A 24953-nucleotide genomic window follows, 5' to 3' on the forward strand; every position below is an offset into this window, starting at 1 on the left:
TTTATAAATTGATTTATATCAGAACTTGTTCTAGTTAAATAAAAACAGCTTAAATAGGTTGTTTTTCCCCCCTAGACAACTGGCCTCTACATAGAATTGTAGAAAATGGATAAAACACAGCAAGTATTAACATCATTTCTGAGTCTCCTGAAAGGAAAGAATCTTTAGACAAAGAGGGGAGTGAAGTATTAAAATCTGGCCTTTAGAAGATTCTGATGTTTACATTTGAGAAGGAGAGTGGAATTTATGGACACTCATGAATCCTTGAGAAAGGAGAGTCCATTACTACTTGGCTGGAGAATGGACCACATTTTTGTTGGCAGAGCTCAGTGTTGCTAAGAGCAGTAGGAAGTCATAGAATGTGAGTCCTGTTGCTTTAGGCTGCTTTGGAATTACAGACACTAGACATCTTTTCTTTGGAGGCCAAGTAGGTACATTCTGACTATATTAGGTGCAACCAGGCAATCAGAGATCAGCCCAATCATTTCGAGTATAACCAGATATTTATTTTAGGTTGCTGAAAAACATTAATAGTACTGGGGTATTCAGTTCCTGAGGCTGCCTAGAAAAAAATGTTGGATGGTCATATTTGAAAAACAAATATAGCGTTGATTATATAATAAGATAGGGACCTCATCCAACTATATGTATAAGGTCTATTAGGAATCGACTAATGACAAAAATAAAAAGTGTCTTAAATTGTGACATTTTCTTGGAGACTCTAGGTTCTAGTGATGGGAAACCCCTACAATATTTAAGGAGAAACAATATCACATGAGTAGGATAAAATTGCAAACCCATTTATCAAATTTGGGGTTCTGAGCATTTTAATCTAGGCACAAATCGGCTCCTGTTAAGATGCACAGTGTAACTCCCTCAGGACAATCTGCAATAAAAACGTAGTAACACCAATAGCTAATGTAAGGAGGTGACTTTTCTCACTTAATCTTTATGATGCCATTTCTGCCAAGATGGCATCCTCTTAGATGTGTATGCTCTGAATTTTCATTATTTATTTTTCTACTAATGTCCTAAACCCAGACCTGGCTATAGACTGCACCTCTCAATTTACCTTCCATCCTCTTGGCATCAACTATCTGAGGTATCGACTGATCTCTTGCTGTCCTGTCATTTTCTCTGGCTCACGGAGCCTGCGTCTCTTATGTGCATTTAGAGATATCTTTGGATACAGACCTGCTAAATCACAAGGCAGCCGGATGATGAAGTACCTTACCCATTTACACTTGTACAGAGAAAAATCATCCACTTATCTTCAGTGTACTTCTCAAATAGAGCAGGTTGGAGATTTGTTCCTGTGCTGGCCTTTGTGTATGATTCTCTATTCATTCTCGATCATTCTGGCAGCAAATGCATTTGATATTAAGTATGCTGGACACTGTGTCTTGGTGCATGGTGGCTCCACGTGTTTGGAAAAATCTCAAAGTCAATGTTAAAAGAAGAAATGTTTTAACCAAATTTCAGTAGAACAAACCAGAAAAGTCAGTTACTTATAGAAAAATGTGCCAAGTTGTAATGCAATTTGCACAGTACATACTACAGTCCTTTATTATTTGGGGGAGGTCATATTGTAAAGAAGAACAAGTACCATGCTAGATGTCAGAAGACACACATGTTTTTTGTTTTTGTTTTTGTTCTTATTTTTCTGCCTCCTCATGACTAAAGTGGCACCGGGGATGAGTACCAATTTCTTTGCTCACGGTTCTTTCAATTGGAAAATGAAAAGTGGGTCTTGATGGTTTCTTTAATGCCCCAATTGGACTCTAAAGCTCTACATTCTCAAGAGGTTACTACATGTCTTCCTTTCATGGGATAATCGGAAGTAGAAATTCAAGGATAAAATTACTAAGTCACAGTGTTAGTTCATGTTACATCATGAGGTGATCTTGTAAAAGAAGATGGTTGGCTGTCAGATCACATTTCCAGAAATTTCTGGGTTATGCTTTCAATGATTAGAAATATGAAAAAAAGGAATTCTGAAACCATTCCATAGAAGGCAAGTAGGCAAGTGGTTATTTCTCAGGATGATTTAAATCCACTAAATGCCAATCAAACCAATACAATATAGGGTATTAGTATGAACCTGGCTGAGGCCACGATTCAGATAAACCTGGCTCAGGCCACGGTTCAAGTAAAGTATTTAAGTGGCCAAGGATGGTGGCTGATAAAGAATTTTAAGTCAGCAGTGCTTGTCTGTGGGGAGAGGTTGATGCTGAATCTAAAAAGTTATAGTGGTCTGAGGAGCAAATATAAATAAATATACTGACTCTGAAGACCTTGGCACAGACAGTACAATAATGAGTTGTTTTGACAAGCCCCCAAAAAATGTTTCTGTCTCTCCTCTTTCCTCTGATTTGGCAGTTACTTTACCTTGTATTGATTTGTTCCTCATTTCCCTTGCAACAAAATTTACCTTCTTGCTTACTTTCATTATTATATTTTTTCCACAAAGACTATTTCTAGTGCCTCTACCCTCTTCCTAAGTGATTTGCTACTTTGTTTTTTCTGCCCTCTTTTATTCTTCCCTCCACTGAAAAGTCCAAATAAGAAAACACAGAAATAACCAGCACAAAATAAATACTGGTATCTTCTGATGTTATGATTTTAAAAACTATAGTGTGTCTCAATCCAAATGTACTGTTTTATAAATAGGAAAAAAATTAAGGCCTAGAAAGGTTTAGTGATTTAACATAAGTTTACAGAGCTAATATATGGCAGAAAGTAGAGAGTATCCCAAATTTTCTAACGTTATCATTACCACTAAAAAATAAAAGGACTTTGTCATATCTCCACAGATATTTATGTAAAAGTTTGTGTGTTCATCAGATATATTTAAATTCATCTTGGTGTTGAGAATTTCTCCATATCTGAACCAATATAATACTTGTATCAGAGTCGCCCACCAGTATTGTCATGACCTCTTAGAAATGGTAGCTGACATTTGCACAGCATTTATAAAGGGATTTCACAGACAATAGGGCGTTCTAACTTCACTCTAACATAAAATGTTGATTTCAAGTAATAATTTTACTTTATAGATGTAGACAGCAATCTTCCCAGAGTAGAAAATGATGCTCAGAGAAAGAAGAACTCTACTGGATAAGAGTCAAGGGCACCACCTGAAATTACATTTCTCCTCTACCCAGCACACCTCATCAGGCATATTCATGGGCATACAAGAAGGTTTTTTTTTTATAAAATAGTGCCAAAATAGTTGGTCCTCAGATATCTACCACTTATGATGCATAATCCTTTGTTGTGGTATCCAATTTTTGAAACTTTGAATTGGATTCTAGTAAAAGCAGTTAAAGTGCCTATTAAATTCTTTTTGACAAGAACATTTTATAAATAAGCTTTTAAACTGATATTTCTGCCTTAATATCTACTTCATGAATCATTTAAAAATTGCACACAAATCATGGCAATGCTTTTACTCCCTGTGGGTGACATTTACTTATATTTTCCTGTCTTTAAGGAAAATTTTCAATAATTTATAACCACATTTTATTAAGTCACTGTGCTGCTAAGAGCCAAGATAAAGACACATGTGGTCTAGCCTCACAATATTTTATTTCTCTCTTTACCCATAAGCCGTCTGGTCTCCCAAGAGGGCTGTGCTATTATGGGAGCATGTTCTGATAAATTCTTTTGAAGTATATAAAAGTGTAAATTTTTTAATAAAAAGAAAATAAATATAGTGAAGGACAGACAATTTCAATACACAGATTGATAGGTTTGTACTCATTCTGGGAGGGAGGCTCAAATATAACCACCTGATTTGATGACCACCTGATTTGAAGGGGAATGAAACCTTCCATGGCTCTAGGAAGCCACAGGGCAGAAAGAAGCTTATACCAGAAAGAAGCTTATTCAGAACTTCCATAGTATGTCATCAAAAGGTGCATTCTTGACTAGAGCCATACAAACAATCTTCTCAGCATAAAGTTGTGGGAGAATCACCTGGGAATCCGCAGGGACCAGGGAGGGGAGGACATGGGAGGAGAGGAGAGGACAGTGCCATCTGCCCCAAGCATTCCCCATCTCCCTCCCTGCTGCCCCTCGTGAGCACCCTGGGGTCCTGCATCCAGGTGCTTCTAGTACCACCTCCTCATCCTGTCCCTTCTCTGCTCTAGGTCTCTTTAAACCCTGTAGGTGCTGCTCCTCTCAGGTTTCTGCCTCCTCAGAAAGTGGTCTCATGAAATGAAGCTTCCTGCAGGTTTATAACTGACAGTGGGGTCAATTGCTCATTTTCCACTGATCACAGACTCCCTGGAAGATGCAACACCATAGCCCAGTGCTTAGCTCAATGGGATGCTGAGCAGTAGAGACAGGGTTTTTGTTTTGGTTTTGTATTTTTCTTTTCCTTCTTTTTGATGCATTGTAACTATACGTGCATTGCAACTATTTATTGTGGTATTGAAAGTGATAAATTCATATGCGCAGGCAATATTTCCAGTTATGTTTCCCTTTGCATTCCACACCCCTCTCCTCCTTCTCCATACATGCTATTATTTAGAGACTGGTAGTGATACATTCATACATGAAAGTAGAATTATTTGGATTTCGATCCTCAAGCCTCCCTTTCCCTATCCCCTGCGCCCTTCCCAAACCCTTTCCACCATTACTAATGTCCAGCGAGAGTTTTTGACTTCTAGCTTTGTTAATTGTGGAAAAGTAGGAAGCTCTGAATAACCAGCTTTGAGTTCAAAGCTTGGTTCCACTACCAAATGACTCCTCTTTCTTAAAGAAGTCACTTGACTTGCGCCTTAGCTTTCCCAATCAATAAATGGTGGTGTAAAGAGAAATTTGTGATAACTTGTTTGAAAGGTGTTTTCAAGATGCCAGGCTTCAACAGAGCAGCCATGACTCCATCTACACATTTTGTAGAACCAACATATGGAGAGATGTTCAAAGACAAGGATGAAGAGAAAGACAAACTCATTCACCATCTCTCTGGTATTTATCATGCAGTGAGCTTTGTTTTGCAAAGAGGAGGTGTAGGGGTGAGCAAAACAGCATCCGACTACCTGCACTACTTGTTTAGTTAGTACTGCGTTACAGGAGCTTAAAGCTATTTTATTGGCCAGGCGTGGTAGTGTACACTTGTAATCCCAGTACTTAGGAGGCTGAGACAGGAAGATCACAGGTTCAAGGCCAGCCTTAGTAAGGTAGTAAGACTCTCAGCGACCTGAGGAGATCCTGTTTCAAAACAAAATAAAAAGGAATGAGGGTGTATCTCAGAGGTAGGATGCCTCTGCTTTCAGTTCCTAATACCAAAATAAATAAATAAATAAATAAATAAATAAAATATTATTTGTATCTCTTACACACTTACTGTACATGGCCTACAGTGACAGTTGTATTAGCATTGTTTTCAAACTAGTGCCATAACATGTCCAAAAAGCAGAGTGAATTACTTTTTTACATTGTTTGCAATCATCTATTTCTTTCCAATGCAAATATTCATATATAACTACTGTGGGGTTTTGTTTGTTTGTGGGGGGGGTAATGGGAATTGAGCCTAAGGGTGTTCTACTTATCAGCTATTCCTCCAGGCATTTTTAATTTTTGTTTAGAAACAACGTCTCCCTAGGTTGCTTAAAGTCTCCCTGAGTTGCTGAGGCCGTCTTCAAACCTAGATAGAATCTTAACTGCCTCAGCCTCTCAAGTACTGGGGTTATTAGTGTGGGCTCTCACATCCCGCCGGATTGTAAATTTTGCCTTTAGAGTTGGTCAGTTTTTTTCAGAGTCAGGAGATGCGGGCCTGCAGGAAGAGGAGCTCTTTTCTCTTGGGTCCCCACAGCCCCTGCCTTAGCCCAGACATGGGGAGGCGCAGTCAGGCAGCCTGGAGTGTTTGCCATGCTCTGCTGGTTCCTGGGCCGGCTTCCACCCCAGCCCGGCTACCTCCAAAGTGCTGATTCATCCTCACGATGCAAGCCTAATGACCGTGAACACGCTCCTATTTTTTCTATTTTTTTTTTCTTCAGGCTCATTTTCTTGGTAACTAGGCGAATGATATGCTAATGTAAATTGGCAGATTTGAATTCGAACGATGATGAAAATACAGATCTGCCTGGTAGAAGGAGACCAAAGAGACTTCAAGGTTGTCCTTTTGACTTGGGTCTCTGTTCCTGTCCAGAAGACTTATAGAGAGACCTGGTATTCAGAAGAGACCTCGATGATGATGGGAATTTTAAATTACTATGAGCAGACATTTTTTTTTAATCATTTAAAATACATTTGCTTTGGGCCCTTTTAGTAATGTGCCAGTTTCTCTCTCTCTCTCTCTCTCTCTGTGCCAGGGAGCTCTGGGTCTGTGGCACAAGCGCATTCAGTGAAGCAAAAAAGACACCATTTGCCTCTTCTCAAAATCCATCTTGGCTGCAACCCGGCTGCCTCCTGCTTCTGAGTCATACAGCAAGGGTTCGCCGGAGGTCACCACAGTTCCACAGACACATTTGGAGTTTTAATGTACTGCTGTTGAAATAATGTTTAATCTCTCCCCGTCAGCTGGCCGGATGACACGGTAATACCGCCCCATGTTGCGGCACAAATGATTAAAGTACAGAGCACGGCAAGTCCTGTTTGCACAGACCTCTCTGCCAGGGAAACACAGAAAGCAAGGAGACGGAGCCTTCTGCACCACACAGATATCCCCAGAAAGACTATTCAATTCGTGCCTGAGTTCCCACAGCACTGCTGTGTGGCTTGCAGGGCTGTGGGCCCCTGTCATCAATGGTCCTTTCTGTCTGACTCACACTCCCGAATTTTCTGACCACAGGCTTGAGATTTACTGTAAAGTGAGTCATCTGGAAGGAACCAATCAAAGCTCTCAGGCAAATGCAGCTCAGATTTGGAGCTGTTATTTCTATTCTGAGCCGGCCTTTTTCTTTATTATCAGGAAAGTCATCAGCGAGGTAGAGCTGGGAGAGTCTGTGTTAAGAAGCTCGCGTTAATAAATCACTTTGAGTGATTTCATGTCCAAAGCCACAACCTCCAGTTGATAAAAAGGAAGATGTGTGGTTTCCATTGGAAAGGTCACCGTCGATCTGCTAAGCTGATTTTAAAAGCGAAATGCTGATAAGCGCAGGAAAGGGTAAGGAAATTCCTTATGAAGCAGAATGAAAATGAGGATTTTATTTTTCTTCACAGAAGAGTGAAATTCCAATCCAAGTCCTGAGAAAGAGGTTATTTTGAGATACAGAGAATCAAAGGTTGGCTGTAATGGGTTCAGGTTTTTATGGACTTCATAAAACAAGTTGCTTCCCTGATCAGTTCAGAGCCCAGAACCAATCTGGAGATAGTTATTTAGCATTTTATAATAAAAATTTTAAAAGTGAGAATTTTATTTCTTCTTCAGAACTCTGGAAAGTCAAATCCTATTTGAGTCCAAACAATTGAATTCCTAATATATCGTGTGTGTGTGTGTGTGTGTGTGTGTGTGTGTGTGTGAGAGAGAGAGAGAGAGAGAGAGAGAGAGAGAGAGAGAGAGAGAGAGAGAGAGAGAGAGAGGGTCCAGGGATAGAACCCAGGGGCATTTTACCTCTGAGCTATACCTCTAGCCCTATTTTTTATTCTTTATTTTGAAACAGGGTCTCACTGACTAGTATGTCTTTTGAAGTGGCCCAAGGTCCACCATGCAAGCCACAAACCCTCACTACTATAATCATGGTCCTCAAGTGAGCCTTGGAACAGTTCCTGAAGAGCTGAACTAGAAGGAAGAAGCCACCACAATCCCAGTATGCCCCAGGACTGTCATGAAGCCATACCATAGGCAATTTCTAAGGCCCCTGGCCAGAAATCCCACCCATGAGTAGTCTCCAGCTATCAGGTCCTAGTGAGGATCCTCCTTGTGCTTAGGTTCTCATGAGAGTGTCCAGGAAGGAAGTGTAAAAAAATGAAGTTACAGTGAAATGATGATATCTATTAATACAGAAGAGAAAACAGGTCATAGAGCAAGTCAACCTCCTCTACATTCCAACAACCAACCGATGAGCTAGGTTCAATTTTTTCTTCCCTGTGCCTTTGATTGGGCATACATTGATCATGTCGTTTCTTTTATGAAAGAGGGTAGAGAAAATAAATAGAAATTTGGGTGATCAAGCACAGAAGCTGAATTCTGAAGCTATAGAGAAATCCAGTGGAGATAATTATCTAATGACTCATGATTTAAAAATTGGAGAGTAGAGATGAGTTCTTTAATAGAAGTAAGAAATAAGTTCCATTTGAAAATATTTGAATCCAAGCAAAGATTTCAAAAAAATTTTCAAAAAGAACACCCTAACCTATACTTTCTTTTAATATTCAATTGGGCTAAGAAGGGAATTCAATTTTTTTTCTTCACACCAAAGAATTTTTTTTCTTCACACTCAGCCCTTGACAAGTATTTATCCACATCCCAAGTGGCAGATCAAGAACAAGTGAAAAGGTCAGGGTGCTATATTGTCATCCACCCAGAAAAAAACTAATGTAGGAAAAAATGTCTTGGATTGAGAGCACATTTGTTGCTAGAGAGAATATGTGAGAAGAGAAAGAAATAGCAAAGACTGGAAAATATGAAAGAGATTGCAGAAAGAGCACAGGGCAGACCTAGCCTTGGCCTGGGATCATTGACCTCTCTGACCTTGTCCTCCACAGTGGCTACCTTTGATTCTCTGTGTCCAGCTCCAGTGATTTTATTGCTTCCTCACAGGCTCCTGTTCTCATTAGAGACTCATACCAGAACTGTGGCCTACGGGGAACTCCCAGCCCCAATCCAAGTTTTAAAAGGAAAACCAAATGCAGACACATTACAAGCCAACTTATCTTCTGAAGGAATGTTGCCCAAGTGTGACTGTGAGCAGCTGAGATACAGAAGAGTGCAAATACTGTACTGAGTATTTTACTGAGCAAGTACTACTTGCCAGATAGCATATCAGGAACTCTTTACTTTCTCATCAAATGTTCTTAACCATCATCTGAGATGTGGCCCCAGCCATCTCTGTTTTATTAGACACTGAGAATCAGAGAAGTGTAGTTAGTTCCTTATGACTGAGATTCAGTTCCAAGTAGGTTTTAATTCTGCAATGATCTTTGCCTATTTCCATTCAAGTGGAATTTATGCATATCTTCTACCTATTTCAAAAGGCATGCTAACTATCTGGTATCCTTATTTATTATAAAATTATGGCAGCTTATCTCAGGCCAGAATTTAATGAAGGAAAATTTTCCAGCAGGGTATCTATAATTTTTAGTACAGTGAAATACAGACAAGTCATTCTCAGTGATGAGAGTATGGAAAAAGAAAACACATCAGAATTACCTGAGTGACCTGCTCCTAGCCTGTTAGTTGATGCTAGCCATAGACTGTGTCTTATTCATCAAGAGTGTGAGGTCAGAGGAAAAGAAGAATGTTCTGATCCCACTTTGTACATTTTCACAGAAGTAAATGTATCTATGCTTCTTTATTACCCATCTTTTAGGTAATCTTTTCTCAAATTACTGGGTTTTCATTATGTTTTAGTGGTTCACTTTCAACTTACGCTTCCCACAATTTTACACATAACTGGTGTTCTCACCGTAACATGAACCGTTTGCCTCTTCTTGCTTAAGTTTACTGCCATACTCTGCACATACACAGACACAGGTCTTCATTGCTGGGCTCACTTCTCAACAGCTTAAAATATAGAGTAAATTATGGCATTAGGAGAAAAGAACACCCAAAAGGATGTTACAGGAAGTGATATCAATGGGTCAGACATTGGGTCATCTGTTCATACAGTAGTCAACATCTGTTTACTGTTGAGTGCCCACAACATGCCAAGCAGGTGGATTTACCCACTAAAGTAGAAAATACTGTCTTGTTAAACTAGCCATTTGTTCATGTTGGGGAAACATCTTTCAGAATATTGGATGCACTAAACCATATATGCTAAATGCTTTCACAAATATCAAAGTCTTTCTTATTTTGCCCATGAATGATGCTATGTTTGTTGAGGATAAAGCATCCATACCTCACAAGTGATGCTTTCTAGCTCTCAATAATTTGTTACATTTATTAATAACAATTTCAATCACTACACCTTATGTAGGCTAAAATTGGGGCATCGTTGAAAATTGGATTGGTTAAGCCTTAGTCAAGTCATGAACCAGATGTACTGAAATGAGCCCTGCAGACTCTAAATACCTTAGTGATATTATTGCAGGGAATTCATAGCAAATTTCAAATCTGCAAGTCTACTTTGAAAGATGAATATCTCAACCTCAAATTCATGCATGGGTGGGAAAAGAAAAAGGAAGACCTATGTTCATGTATATTTCTGACATTCTGTGCCCCAATATGATGTAAAATACAATGCGCCAAAGAGATGAATATGCCAGTATCCTATCCTGTGACATCGACACCAGATCAATGGGAAATCATAAGGAACTGGGAATCTGAGGGCCTGTGCCCAACTCTCACGTTGCAAGTTTTGGAACCACAGATAAATCACTTGATCTAAGTTCTGGTTACTTCATCTGTCCAGTAGAGAAAAGAATGCCTCTGTTGTTCATCTCACCGGGATATCATGAAGATCAAGTGACCTGAGGTTTATAAAATGCTTAAAAAACTATGAAACTACATCTTAAGGGAAAATGTTAGTTTTTAAGCATTGTTTCAGAAACTATAAAATACCATATCAATAGAATGTAAAAAAAAATTTAGGTTTTGCTACTAGACCACAGAAATTTTCTTTGCTTTTATAACCTTATTTCGATTTATTTATCAGAATGTAAGCATTCATTCTAAACAATCTGCAAGCTTCAGAGGAGATGCAATGCAACAGGTACCAAGAACACAGAGATGGACACAGCTGAACGTGAAGCCCATTTATACAATTCATCGCCCACTTCGCTTTTCGAAGCCCATTGCTTTGCATGTAAAGCACATCTAACCATACTGACCTATAATAAAAGAAATAACCTATGCAAAGCACTTAGTCCCATTCTTACCACAAAGCCTCAATTGATGAGCATTATTCCTGTTGCAAACTTATAACAGTCTTTCTTCTCCCGACTAACTAGTTTAAATAACCATATGGTCTGAGGACTGGAATACATTTGGCTGGGCTCGTACTCTCCTCCCGATTTCTCTTTTTCCCTCATTCCCTTCAAGAAGGAAAAGGTTTACCACTATGGTAATCATCGTGACAAATGATTGCATGTATGATTCAGGTGTTATCGCATTTATTCTTTCTGTCAGCGGTGACACCGCACTGAGACATCTGAACCACAGCTTGCTTTGAAAGACGAAGCCAGGGGAGGCACAGGGACGAGTGTGGCTGGGGGACCCACTCCCTTCAAGGTGATTTTTCCAAGGTTACAGCCTCCCTTTGTATTTCCGATTTTCTTTTTCTCAAAGTGAGTGTTTTGGATATATTGTTCCACCTACAAGAATGAGGCGGCTGGCAAGACGTGAAGACCTGTCTTAGAAACAAAACACGGCTGCAAACATCTGACTTAGCATCATGACTTTTATTCATTTTTAATATAGAATATCACGTCTCATTGAGGGCAGAGCTAGTCTATCATGTCTATTCCTTCATTTCAGAAAGTGCTGTGCTGTTTGGGAGCGTGTGCTTTTGAAAGAAATCAGCAGTTGAAAAGGAAGGGGAGCGACGCTCTGTTCTCTCTCCCTGCCTTCTGTCCAACTTCACTGGTTTTGTTCCAAAAGTCTCTCTTACAATTTTACCAGTTCCTTTCTGCAGCCCATATTAATGAATGTCAAAGCCTCGCGACCATCATCATTTCAGACTAAACGTACAGTTACGCTAATGTGGTGGAATGATCTCCATGCCAGACTCTTCACTTCCTTTCCCTTCCTTCACACAACTGCAAACTAGAACCAAATGCTCAGAGATCCCTCTTATATAACCAAAGGGAGGTGAGTGTTTCTCTTTCTCTCACACCCTATTTACATTTCCTTCTGTATTTATAGAACCAGCTTTAATTATAATTTACTAGTGTGCTCAAAACACGAAGCCCATCAGTGATTCTCCAGGTGGCTCAACAGACCCAGGAGAGCACAGCTCTTTTCACGTTAGATCCCAGAATCGCTGATGTCCCTGGCAAGAGCTAAGCAGTTGACCTGTGCATGTAAACTTGCCTTCCTCTTACCTGGCTTCTGATGGTGAATACTAATGTCCCTTGTATCGTCTGTCCCCACCCTGTACATATGTATAGATATATGCATCTCTTTATATTGTCCCTTTTAGATTTTCCCATATTTTCAATCTATGGATCTGTAGCAGGGGAACTTCTAATTTAAAAAAATAATGATTTTACTAAGTGAGCTTTCCTTCCAGCATATGTTACAACTTCTGAAATGAAGGCTTTAAACTTCATGTTGAGCAGTGCCAGATATTTATTCTAAAAGCATTTCTGAGAAAGAGAAGAGTATGCCTATAAATAAATGAAGAGAAAAGAGACATCAGAAAGAGAAAGATACTGTGTTGAATGTGTTCTTCTATGATTTCTAATCATATTCTCTGCCAAATGATTTAGAACAAAGTTACATAATATAAATTTGGTTACTGTTACAAAGTACTCATACTATTAGTGGAGGTTCCATTACTCCAAACTCAGAAACAAGGGCCCCAAATTGTACCTAAGAACTGTAAATAAACTATAAATGGCAAAATGTTCATTAGGAAATGATATTGAATATGCATATGTATGCATTATTCACGTATGTATTTATAAAAATAAATATAATATAAAGAACAAAAGGAGCAATAGGTAACAAAGGAGTCTCATTCCATTAGCTTTTCTAGTCTAAAACCAACTAAATAAAACAGAATGATGTTTTTAGCAAGTACAAATAGGCTCGATTTCTAAAATATTTTTATGGAGCCGAGCGTGGGAGTGCACGCTTATAATCCCCGTGCTTGGGAGGCGGAGATAGGAGGATCGCGCAGGTTCGAAGCCAGCTGCGCTGGCTTAAGAAACCCTGTTTCCAAATAAAAATTTAAAAAAAATAGGTCTGAGAGTATAACCTGGAGGTAGAAGGGTTTCCAGGAACCTCAGTACTACCAAAAATAAATAATTAAATAAATAAATAAATAAAATATTTTTACTGAGCCAAATTGAAACCAAGGAAGTAGAATTATTACTAAACTTCTAGCAGAATTAAGAATGTTAGAATTGTTATACTCACATGTGATCACTGCCTTTTTAAAATGTTATTTTATTCATCTGACAGAACTCCAATGTGTCAGTGCAATGCACATACTTTGGGAGTGGGAGAAGGGTACGAAGGGATAAAAGCAATGTTAAGGAAATTCTAGCAAGGTGCCATTTCTGCTGATTATTCAGGTTTCTCTGTAGCACAGGAAAAGTGTCCCGGTTTTACAGGTAGAAGATAGAATGCAGACAAATTCCTTTTTCATACCCCAGAAGGTGAATTTTGTCTCTAATCTTTAGGTAAGGGGGAAAACAGGTCACTTCAAACAGGTGAGGACCACACACTCTCCAATTTCCTTAGATATGGCAGCAGTGCAAGGGGTGTCGTAAAAGGAAAAGGGGGAGGGAAGAAGAGCCTGAGCCCAAACTACAGAAGTAGGATTATAAGACGACTTGACAACAGCTAGATGTCAGGGCTGAAAGAAAGACGCAAGTCTCGCATGACTCCTAGCTCTGTGACATGAACAGCCTGGCGAACTTCTAAAATGAACAATGCAGAAGATACGGTAGGTTTGCGGAAGACCACCAGGTCAGTCTTGGACGTGTGAAGTATCCAAGACATCTCAGTGGTAGACAGTTGAGGCTCACGAATCTCAAAGTCAGGAGAGAGAGGCTCCAGCTGGTTAACAAGACAGATGTGTTTGTCACAGTGGGAGCCCTCAGTGCTATGGAAACCCAGAGTGTAATGAGCTTGCCCAGAGACAGCCATTAGGAGGAAAAGTCTCCAGAGCTGAGTCCTGGAGAAAACACTCAAGTCTTCATTAGAAGAAGAGGAAGCAGCAAAGGAGCTTTTAAATGAGGAAGGAGGACAACCAGAAGAGAGCCATGATTCAGAAAGTATAGGGGAAAATAATTTCAAATTAAGTAAGATGAGAGCTGAATGATAACACCGTCTTTATTCCTAATTATGTCATTGGTAAACTTTTCCAAAGGAAAATTAATATGGTAGATTGCAGAGGCCATGGCCAGTAAAATTTAATATGCATTAATCTTATCAACGGATCATGTCATCAATTCCAAAAAGTACATAGAAATCACTTAGTCAAAAGAACACTTTTGTTTAAAAATGCAAAGATATTTGCATGTGCTACATAGAAAATTAATTTAAAAATTATATGACCTAGAAGAGAATCTCGTTGAGTTAAGAAAAACTGTTTATAATAATTGCATGTTGGGAATATGAGCCTCCATCTTGGTTCCCATGAAGCATCTGATTTTGGACCAATTATCCTCCTGTTTATAGCTAGAATGTTATAAAAATACAAAATAAATGTTTTTAGACAGTGGACAATAGACAGCATAGACAGTGACCTCTGGATAAACAAAAAATGATGAGCCTTGAGATCACCCAGACATTCTAGTAGAGGCAGAAGCAGGAGGAGGCAGCCAGCAAAACCCAGAAATCTCACTAATCAGAGCTTAGAAAAGTTGAGGTGTTTGGAACAGCAGCATAAGCAATGGAGAGAATTTCAGGATATACAAAGCAAGGAAGCTTATTTCATTGGGAAGTGTCATTCAACCATTCCAGGGTTAAGTTAAGAAACGTAGTCGACGTCATAACCAGCCACAGAACACCTGCACTTCCGGATGAGCACATATGGAATTTATTCCAGAAGCAGCTGAAGAGTCAATGAAAGTTTTTGATTAAGATAATGGCAAAGGAAGATAGAAATCTTTGACTCATGATTGGATGAAATTTGTTAAAACTAGAAAAAAAAATCCATGATGACAGGACAGGAAAATCATACAATGGCCTGATGTGGTTCTTTGGAAATGATAAAGCAAACAAAGGATCCAGAGGAAAACTCAGGGCAGATCCAAGAGACAGCAGCCCCAAGCCTAAGTTCAGTCTCTAAGTACTAAGATTAAAAATGCACAGGCTAGTACAGATTGTAATTGCTAAGCTCGGAGCAAACCTGCTATGTGGTGACATTTTTATCAATAAGACCTTCCCTTTGTGAAAAGAGAAAAAATGCTTCAACTGATGTCCTGCTCTTGGTCTGAAAGGATGCTTAAATTTTAGAGTTTCAAGTATCTGTTCATGAAAATTATATTACAATCCATGGAACACTCTCCCTTAATTTTTAAACACGGCAAGGCTCAAGTAATTGTATAATGGGAAACAAAGGATCTGTGTACATTGATTGGATTTTCAATTAATTTCAGGAAGATAGATGTATCTGCTGAATTTTCTAATGACCAAGTCAAATATATTTCTTGTCTCCCATAGCTTTATTCTTTTGTTTTAAAATGAAATCTGACTAGTGCATTTTTTTCTCTCCTCAATTAACCAAGGTTCATGTGCATATCTCCCTGAGGTAGCATCTAATCCTGTATTACTCCAGTGAACATTGTCAGGGGACTAAGACAGACAAGAACTTGATATGTTGTGATTTTGCAACAATAAACCACGGTGGCGAAAGCAGCAATTAACATTGTGAATTTGTTAAGACAGCAATCAATATATAATAACTTTCATGAAAGGCAGTCCAAAGGCTTGTTGTTTCCGTGCTAGTCTCATACAACTCTAGGAAATTAAGCTAATACCATAAGCAAAAGCTTATTGCATGAAGCTTCTATGTTTAAAAACAATTTTCAAAATTATGGAAATAAAAGAATGCCTGCAATCCCTGAAGTTTCTGTTTTACCATACATCAAGTTTTGTAGCCTCATTCTTTAATATTTTAAATATTGTTTTAACCCGGTGTGAACATATTCTCCTTAGGAATTCAGTTTGCACTTACTTAGTACTTACTATCGGACAGACACTGTGACTGGAGATGCACCTTACCAAGAGTCCATATCGTCAACGAGCATAAAATCTCCTATTCCAATGTGCTTGACAACTCACCAGGAGAAACTATTTTAACCCACCTGATCTTCACAAGTCATGAGTTAGACAGGCAGGTTATATTTTATTTTTCTAGACATTAACTAGAGAACTAACAGCTCATGCTTGTACTGATGGTAAGTGGTAAAATGAAAATACACACATACAATTAACTCCTATTTCTGTGTGAGTGTGTGTGTTTGTGTGTGTGTGTGTGTGTGTGTGCGTGTGTGTGTATGAGAGACAGAGAAAGACAGGATATCGAATTAATGTAAATACATTCCCTTACAAGTTCTCTATCCCACATGATTTATGGTAATAAAATGCTAGGTTTAGGAAAACATTGGTTTTTATTTTCATTTAGAGTAGGTTTTAAAGTTGTACAGAACCAATTATATGCCAGGAATCTTTTATACCACATTACATGTATTAAATCAGCTAATCATCAGTATTATGCTAGAAAGCAAATTTTCTTACCGTCCTCATTTTAAATATGTGGAAACTCACTTTAGATGTGAAGCATAAAGATTCTGAATAATTTGTCCACAGTGGTACACCTAGAAAGTCATAGACTTAATTGGGTTCCAGAGCTATGATGATGTGTAATAAGGGAAGAGTATTTTCTGGCCCCCAAAGATACTCATTAGCCATATATAGCATCTGATTAAATTCTAATGGCTACATTTTAAACAAATACTAGCATATATCAGTGTTATGTAGATATATATTTCAAACTATTGCCTTTAATATTTTCACATGGATTGTTTTACGAGATTAGTTAAACATTATTTAACATTTATGAATAGCTTGGCTATTAGGATTAGATCAAAGGATAAAGGTACTTTGAGAAGGATATATTTTGCATGGTCTAAAGCATGGAGAAACTTTTAGAAGGTTAGGGCTATGTTTGAGCTGGTATAAGGCTATGTTTGAGCCTTTGAAAGCCAGAGGGTGCTATGAGGAAATTCCATGTTTATTTTGGGGCATCATAGGGCTTAACAAGCCCCAGAGGAAGAGTCAATAGTCAATGGACATTCCATGAGAATTTTTCAGTCTTGGAAGGTAGGTAGATATGTCATATCTTTCTACTATTGTGAAGTGTGTTCCAGAACGAGTATGTGCATAGTTTGGAGAAAGTTATGCAGAGTGCTTGCTGACTTCCCCAGGGGTAGAGAATGAGGTCCAAGAGAAGATACATCTGAGAATGGGTACGTAAATACGTTAGAGAATGGGTAGAAGATTGTCAGACAGAGTAGGAATAGAATAAGTCCTGACTGGCATGTTTTGATTTCTTGAGCATTCAAAAGTGCCTCAAAGGACAAAATGCATAAAGCATTTTAAATAGGGAGCAGAACATTTTATTTTACCATTTAATATAATATACATCAAAGTGAAATAGTATAATGGAATTGTCAAATTGTCAATAATAGGTTATTTTCTGCCACAAGTGTGAACAGATAACAAACCAACCAGAAGAGGGCCTGTATCATGAGAAATGGGGAGAGGATCTTGCTGCAGGAAGTAGGGAGTAGCATTTAATGAGCTTCTGTTATATGATCATTTGCTCCTTATATCCTTTCATTGAATGTTCAAAACAAACCTGCCAAGCCCTGTGCCCATTTACAGCTGAGAAAACGGAAGTCTGGAGAGGTATCTACCAACAGCAAGTGCAGACCTCTAAAATCTGAATCCAGCTTGGCCGCCTGACTCTCAATCTTGTGCTCATTTTAAGGTACCATCTATTTCATTCACCCTGCCCTGCTCAATTAACCTCCTCAATAAATGCAGATGTGACAGTTCCATCAAGGATCCAAAAATGCCATTTTAAGCAATGCCCAGCCAAACCTTGCTCAGGGTTGCCTAGAGAAACCTTTCAGGGAAAGAACCAGGGGCGTTAATAAATTCCTGCTCCTCCTCTTGCATTCTTTGCAAAATAAAAAGAAAAGGTATTTATTTTGTTGCTGCATTCTGTTCTAGAGATCTTTCAGGGTTTAGGAGGACCACAGAAAGCAAAGGAACAAGGGTACCTAACACTTGACTATACCTAATAAGGCTTTAAGGGAAAGAAGAAAAGACCTTCCAAAGTAGAAACAGAAATTTTAAGACAGAATCCCCAGGTAGGAAAGAATCCAAATGCATCCATATTAGCACCTAAGCAGAACTACTAGAGGCTATAGGGAGCATGAGTCGAGTCACCACCAGTGGAAGAGAGAGCTGAGCAGCAGAGACACGCAGCCAGTCTTCCCAACTCTTTCCAGCACCATCAAAGGAAACAAAGTTATGGGGAAATTCAGGCTTCTGTAAAAGAGACTGTGTGAGTTGGTTTTCTGTTGCTATTACAGGATACCTAAGGTTTGGTTATTTATAAAGTAAAAAGATTTATTTTGATTCATAATGCTAGAGCCAGGAAATCTATGATCAGATTACCTTATCAGGTGAAAGCCTCGTGCTGCTTTGTAACGTAGTGGAAATCAGAACAGTAGAGAGGGCACAAGAGTATGCAAGGCAGAGAGACTGAACTCCCAAACAAGCTAACCCATTTCTGAAAGAAAGGTGCTAAATCATTTGTGAAGGTTTCACCCCATGAACTAAACACCTTCCCCAATATCTCGCCTTCTGACACTGCCACATTGAAGAATTAAGTTTAGCACACATGACCTTTGGGACACACACTAAAACCATATTAGAGACCTAACCAGCTGGAACACCCATCATAAGAGAAAAAGGTGTATTTTAGATCCAGTATTGAGAAGAGATCTAATAAGGTGGTACATGTCAAGGAAGCTCAGGAGAAAGATGCCCATCCCCAGGTCTGTGTTAGAGTGCTGTTACACTCGTTTGGGCTCTTCTCCCTCTACTTTCTCTAGCACTCCTTTCTCTTTCTTTATATCAGGACCAGGATGTTGCTCTGAAATCTTCAGCAGTGTCCTTTTGTTTATGGAAAGGTCCATGCTTCTCAGGCAGGCACTTAAGATGTTCTTAAAAGGTGGCCCAACTTCCTTTCCAAGCTTGGCCTTCGACTCCTACTGTAAGAGCCTCCCACCACATTAAAATCATATATGCCCCATTTCTAAACACACTCTGTCCTCTCTGACCTTTTCTTTGTGTTAGTGCCCCTGTCCAATTGCCTCTCTTCTTTATATTTACTTTTTTGCCTTCCCTGAATTGTGTATACCATATGGAGTGCACAAAGGTTATCACAGAGTCTGCACTGGGGTTCCATTTCTGCGTCTTATCACCTTTATAGTTCATAAACTCTGAGAGACCAACAAAATATCTATGCAGACCATTGTTTCAAGACATAATTAGTTGGATGTGATAGGTAGTCAATATATAACTGATAGGTAAAACATTAAAAGGAATCATGACTATATTAACAGAGGAGACCTGGAAGGAAGTTTTGCCAACATCCAGCCCAAAGCTTTCATTTTAGAAAGGAGGAAACTGAATTCCAAGGAAATTAACAATCTTGATTTGAATAATAATTGGTTGGACCAGAGCCAGAACTAAAAATAACAACTTTTATGATTTGACTGCCCACAACGTATCAGGCACAAGGTATAAGATGACCCATTTACCCTTTCAACAGTCTTATGAAGTAGCTCAGTTGACAGGACAAGCTATAAAATGACCCATTTACCATTTCAACAATCCTATGAAGTAGCTCAGTTGACAGAAAAAGAAAGTCACGCAGAAGGATTAATTCACACCAAGTCACATAGCTTTGTAAATAACAGAATTCAGATCTGGGGACACTTATACTGGTGCCAGAGTACTTATTCTTAACCACAACTCCATTCAGTTGGACCTTCTGTTATTCTAGTCCTCATTATAGTATGCTTTTGTAAGCGCAGTAGTTTATTTTATAAGTAAGGAGACAGAAAAATATTGGCTGACCAAAAGTTTTTGCTATAAAATGAAAAGCCTGAAAAAAATCACATCCCCAGAAGCATCCACTGATACGACTAATAAAGCAAAAAAAAAAAAATGAGGTTAGTCCAAGACAATAAGCTACTCTAGTTGAGGAATAGAGTAGGACCTAGTTAATCTTCTTCATAGAACATAATAAACAGACTCATCTTGTCCTAATACATGAACTTAGCTAACAAGAATCCACCATAACTTGATTTTTATTGAAAATCAATAAAAAATTGTACTTGAAAGAAAAAATATATTATGAAATATTGAAAGTAGACATGGGGTTTAGGGGTTATAATTTGCAATATTAATAGAACACATAGGGTATAGGGGGGTGAGATTGTCATATATACTGAAGATAACAATATCTCAATTCCAAAGATTTTTCATGTATGAGTAAGCTAATTTTCTAGAGCCTCAGAAACTAAAGCCTACCTCTCACAAGAGAGTTTGAATTGCTTTATGCTTAGCCTTCTCTACTAATTAAATTCCAGTTTATAATTTATTATAGTGTTCGTTTTTCTTATTCACTGTGTTTTTGTATGAGTTCTTTGGAATTTTGAAAAGTTCCCAAGGACATGTATATCCTTTTCTGTTAATTGTAAGAGAAAGTGAAAAAGTAATTAAGCAGTGTTTCAATCTTCTCCAAACTTGGTTTGTAGTTAAAATGTACGATGTCTCAGACTTTCTCCTATCAGACTCACGCTCACTGGGAGCACCCTCTTCATACCTTCTCTGAATACCAGAATCTGCTTCCCAGCACAGTCCAATAGACAATCCCCATATACAAATATGCTCATATGTCTGCCCTGAATGCCCGACTTGCTCTCTCATTCTCTACCTTTCTCATGTAGGACTTCATGCCTTGCACCCTGCATACCTCCAGCCTCTTTCGCCCCACATCCAGTTCTAACAATGTACCCACCACAGTGTTGCACCCTTTGTCATTGAAAATCTGGGGAGCAGATTTAGTATTTCTTTACATAACCACCCCTCAAATACTTAAGTAAAGCTCTGGGTACCACATAGTTTCTATTTTCCAGGTTAAACACCCCTTAATTTTTCTGTCTCCCATGATCCTCTAATAATTATGACCGTATGTACCTATCTCTCTGATTACACACCTGATAAAACTTGATCTAATATTTTGACATGGCCCACTTTATCCAGGGAATAGTGAACATTCACTTTCCTTGACCTGGGCACAAATGTCCACTGAGCAAAACATTTCAGAAGCCTTTTCAGCATCTATATCCGCTTAGGTTACACCTGACAAATGAAATTTTAACATTAATTTTCATTAAGTTAAATTTCCCAAAACCTATACTTTGCATTTATAGTTTTAAACATAGATATGGTCATTTATATTTATTTATTTCAAATTGCATCTTGTTAATTTTGACTCATCATTTTAAGATTTTAAAAACATCCAGAATGTTTAAAAAAAAATATTCAGAATGCTGTTTGTACTACTCAAAATTGGATAAATGGGCTACCTTTATCTTCAAGTTACTGACAACAAAGTAAAAAAGGGCAGGGCTAAATATCTCATCTGAGGGCACCTGCCATTATTCTGTTTATTAAAGTCACATATCCTTATCTCATTCACAAAAAAAAAAAAATGGCGTGGTGGCACACACTTATAATCCCAGCATTTGGGAAGCTCAGAGAGGAGGATCATGGTTCACGGACAGCCTTAGCTTCTTAGTGAGGTCCTTTGCAATTCAGTGAGACCCTGTTTCAAAATAAAGAATAAAAATTGGGCTGAGGGTGTAGGTTGGAGGTGGAATGCCCCTGGGTTCCATCCCCAGTACCGAAAAAAAAAAAAATACACTGGGTGTGGTGGCACGCCCTTGTAATACCAGTACTTGAGAGGCTGAGACAGGAGAATCGCAGATTCATGGCTGGCCTCAATTACTTTGTGAGGCCTTCCACAATTTAGTTAGATAGACCCTGTTTCAAAATAAAGAATAAAAAATTGGGCTAGTGGTGTAGCTTGCAGGTAGAATGTCCCTGGGTTCTATCCCACAAGAAAAAGAAAAAAATTACACCATACTCAAGAATATCAAAATAACCTTGTGTATTCTTAATAATTTTATATCAGTTCTTTGTGACCTAAAAAAATCCTCCTAAAAAATTCTTGTAATCTTTGTTGAAAATGTAGTAAGCATGAAATTATTATTTATGATCCCAGAATTGACCTTTTCTCCTCTTAGACAACTTAAAAAAGCCAGGTGTTGTGGCATACTCCTAGTACTTGGGAGGCTGAAGCAGGAGTATTTCCCAAGTTAGAGGCTAGCCTCAGCGCCTTGCAAAGGATTAAAAAAAAGTAGTAAAACCCTGTTTTAGAAAAAAATAAATAGGACTGGATATACAGATTAGAGATAAAATGTCCCAAGGTTCAAATACTAATACCAAAAAAAAAAGAAAACTGTCTTATGGAATTTATAAAGCTTTTACTTTTTATATTTTTGAAGATGATTTATAATCATTCCATGATTATGTAGGCAATTTCTTCATTATAAGAGAAATACTTACAATTATCTCCTTGCCTGGTATGGTTAGTTATAGAATGAGCTTGAAGAGCTCACACTTTGGTGTTTGGAGTCAATATAGTTGAGTCATGAGGGTTGTAATCTCCCTTCATTAGAGTGTACTTATCTGGTATGTGGACTAGGCTGGTATATGACAGGAGGGATATACCCCTGGGGATGTTGCCCTAGAGATTATATGTACGCTTTTTCCTCCACCAGCTTGTTCCATAACGTGTGCACAGTCCTCACTCTCTTCTTGTCGTCATGCCCTGAGACCCTTAAGAAAATAAATCTTCTTAAGAAAATAAATCTTCTTTCCTCTAAGTTATGTGGTCAATAGTTTAGATTATAGCTACAAGAATGCTGCCAGGATTATCACCTGTATTGGCATTTTATGTTTTCTTAAAATAGTGACTCTATCATTCCTAAAATGAGCATCACTCCTCTTGAAAGAGAATACAGAAATGAAAGAGAAGTTTGATTTCTAAGGTATGGATCAGTTTAAATGCAATTTGTTCCATGTCAAATTTGTTTCAAATCAAACTAAATAAGAACTGGAGTACCCAAAATTATTGTTAAAAATATTAATTCTGACTCAGCTCCTTCCTGTAGAATTTCATAGAGCTATAACTCTGTCTTCTATCTGCCTCCAATTTCCCCCAAACCATTAAAGATACACTGATGGCCTTTCCATGTGTGCTTTTGAATGTGTGATTGCATTAATTCCTTGGTTTCTAGTGGGCAATGATGCTCCATTGTCATGGCAATCCCTGCATTGGTACCCTCCTTTCTCCTCCCATCTCTGCTGTCACAGTCCCAGCTGGCTGCCCCTATGTCCTTGCCACTCTGATGGGTCCTGGGCACATTGCCCATTTTCTTTACCTCTTCTGATGCTAGCCACTCTGATGCTCCCCCTGATTCTTTGTTGTGTGGCCTTGAGTTTGAACAAACACTTGCTGAAGCAGAGGATGCCTTTTACTCACCACAAGCCACGTGGGAGTACACTATTACTTCCTCCTCTCCGCCAGGTTCAAGCACAAATTTCTGTGGGCGAGGATTCTGATTATCTGAGTAGTACACACCAGGCATATCCTCAGTGCTCCTTCCCTTCTGGGTGAGAGCCCCAGCACATTCCTGCATACTGCTGAATCCAAGCAGAACTGCCTGCTGCAGTAAGAGAAATCATTTTCCTGCAGGAAACTTCTGTTTCTCATCAAAGGAGCATTTGTCCTATAGCCAAGCAAGACCACTCTGTGTTTTCTCTGGGCATGTCTGTCCAGGGAATCTCCACAACTCTATCAAAAGATTATAGGATGCTTCAGGTGTTTGGTAACTTAACACTCACACAGGGAAACACAAACACACACACACACACACACACACACACACACAGAGTCAAGTCTTATTTACAGTTTTATGTCTCTATAGACACTGAATTAGCAAGTACTGCATCATTGTTCTCAGGGGAAATACAGGGCCAGTTGTACCCAAGCCTCTGGTCACAGCATTTTCATCAACTGATCAATATATAACCTGGTTTTCTGTGCACTGTCTCTGAAGACATCTTATTTGATACATATTACAGCTTTGTTAACATTGAATTCACAGCCAACAGCACTGGAATGTAAGTCTAAAGGAATGCATTTTTTTCCAGTAGATACATCGAAAGGTTATTGCCTTTAGGGACAGCACTTCAGCACTATTCTTAGAGAGACTTTAAAACAATGAAATTAGCCGGGCGTGGTGGTGCACGCTTGTAATCCCAGCATTTGGGAGGCTGAGACCTGGAGGATCACGGTTCGCGGACAGCCTCAGCTACTTAGTGAGAGCCTCTGCAACTCAGTGAGAACAGGTTTCAAAATAAAGAATAAAAAATAGAGTAGGGGGTGTAGCTCGGAGGTCAAAAGGCCCTGGGTTCCATCCCCAGACACGCAAAAAATAAAAATAAATAAAATAAAAAATAAAACAATGAAATCACCAACAAAACTCACACACACACACACACACACACACACACACACACACACGTGAGACTAAAGGTTTCTGAAAAAAATACAGTATGAAATACAAGACAAGAAGACAGACAGTCACCTGTTCAATGACTCCGTGTCTTCATCACTTTGCATCTGTCCAAAAGTGACCACAAAGGCGCCAGAGGATTAGTCTAGGAGCTACAAAATTGACCAAGTAGGCAGTTTTATGAATCCTCGGCTAATGAGGATCCACTCTACAGGTCTGTGTACTCTGACCACTCACATACCTTCATCTGTCTGGGGGAAATGGCTCTCCCACTGGGCCACTTCACTCACCTACCCACCTCCCTCTCATTTCTTCACGGACCCTACATCTCTCCATCCAGTTGGCCACAGTATAATACTAAGTGGAATCCTCCACTCTCATGACTCTGGGAGAGGCTCTGTTCTCTGTACCACACCTTGTCCCCTTCCTTTCAC

Source organism: Muscardinus avellanarius (genome assembly GCF_963383645.1).
Source record: "Muscardinus avellanarius genome assembly, chromosome: 8".
NCBI lineage: Eukaryota > Metazoa > Chordata > Mammalia > Rodentia > Gliridae > Muscardinus > Muscardinus avellanarius.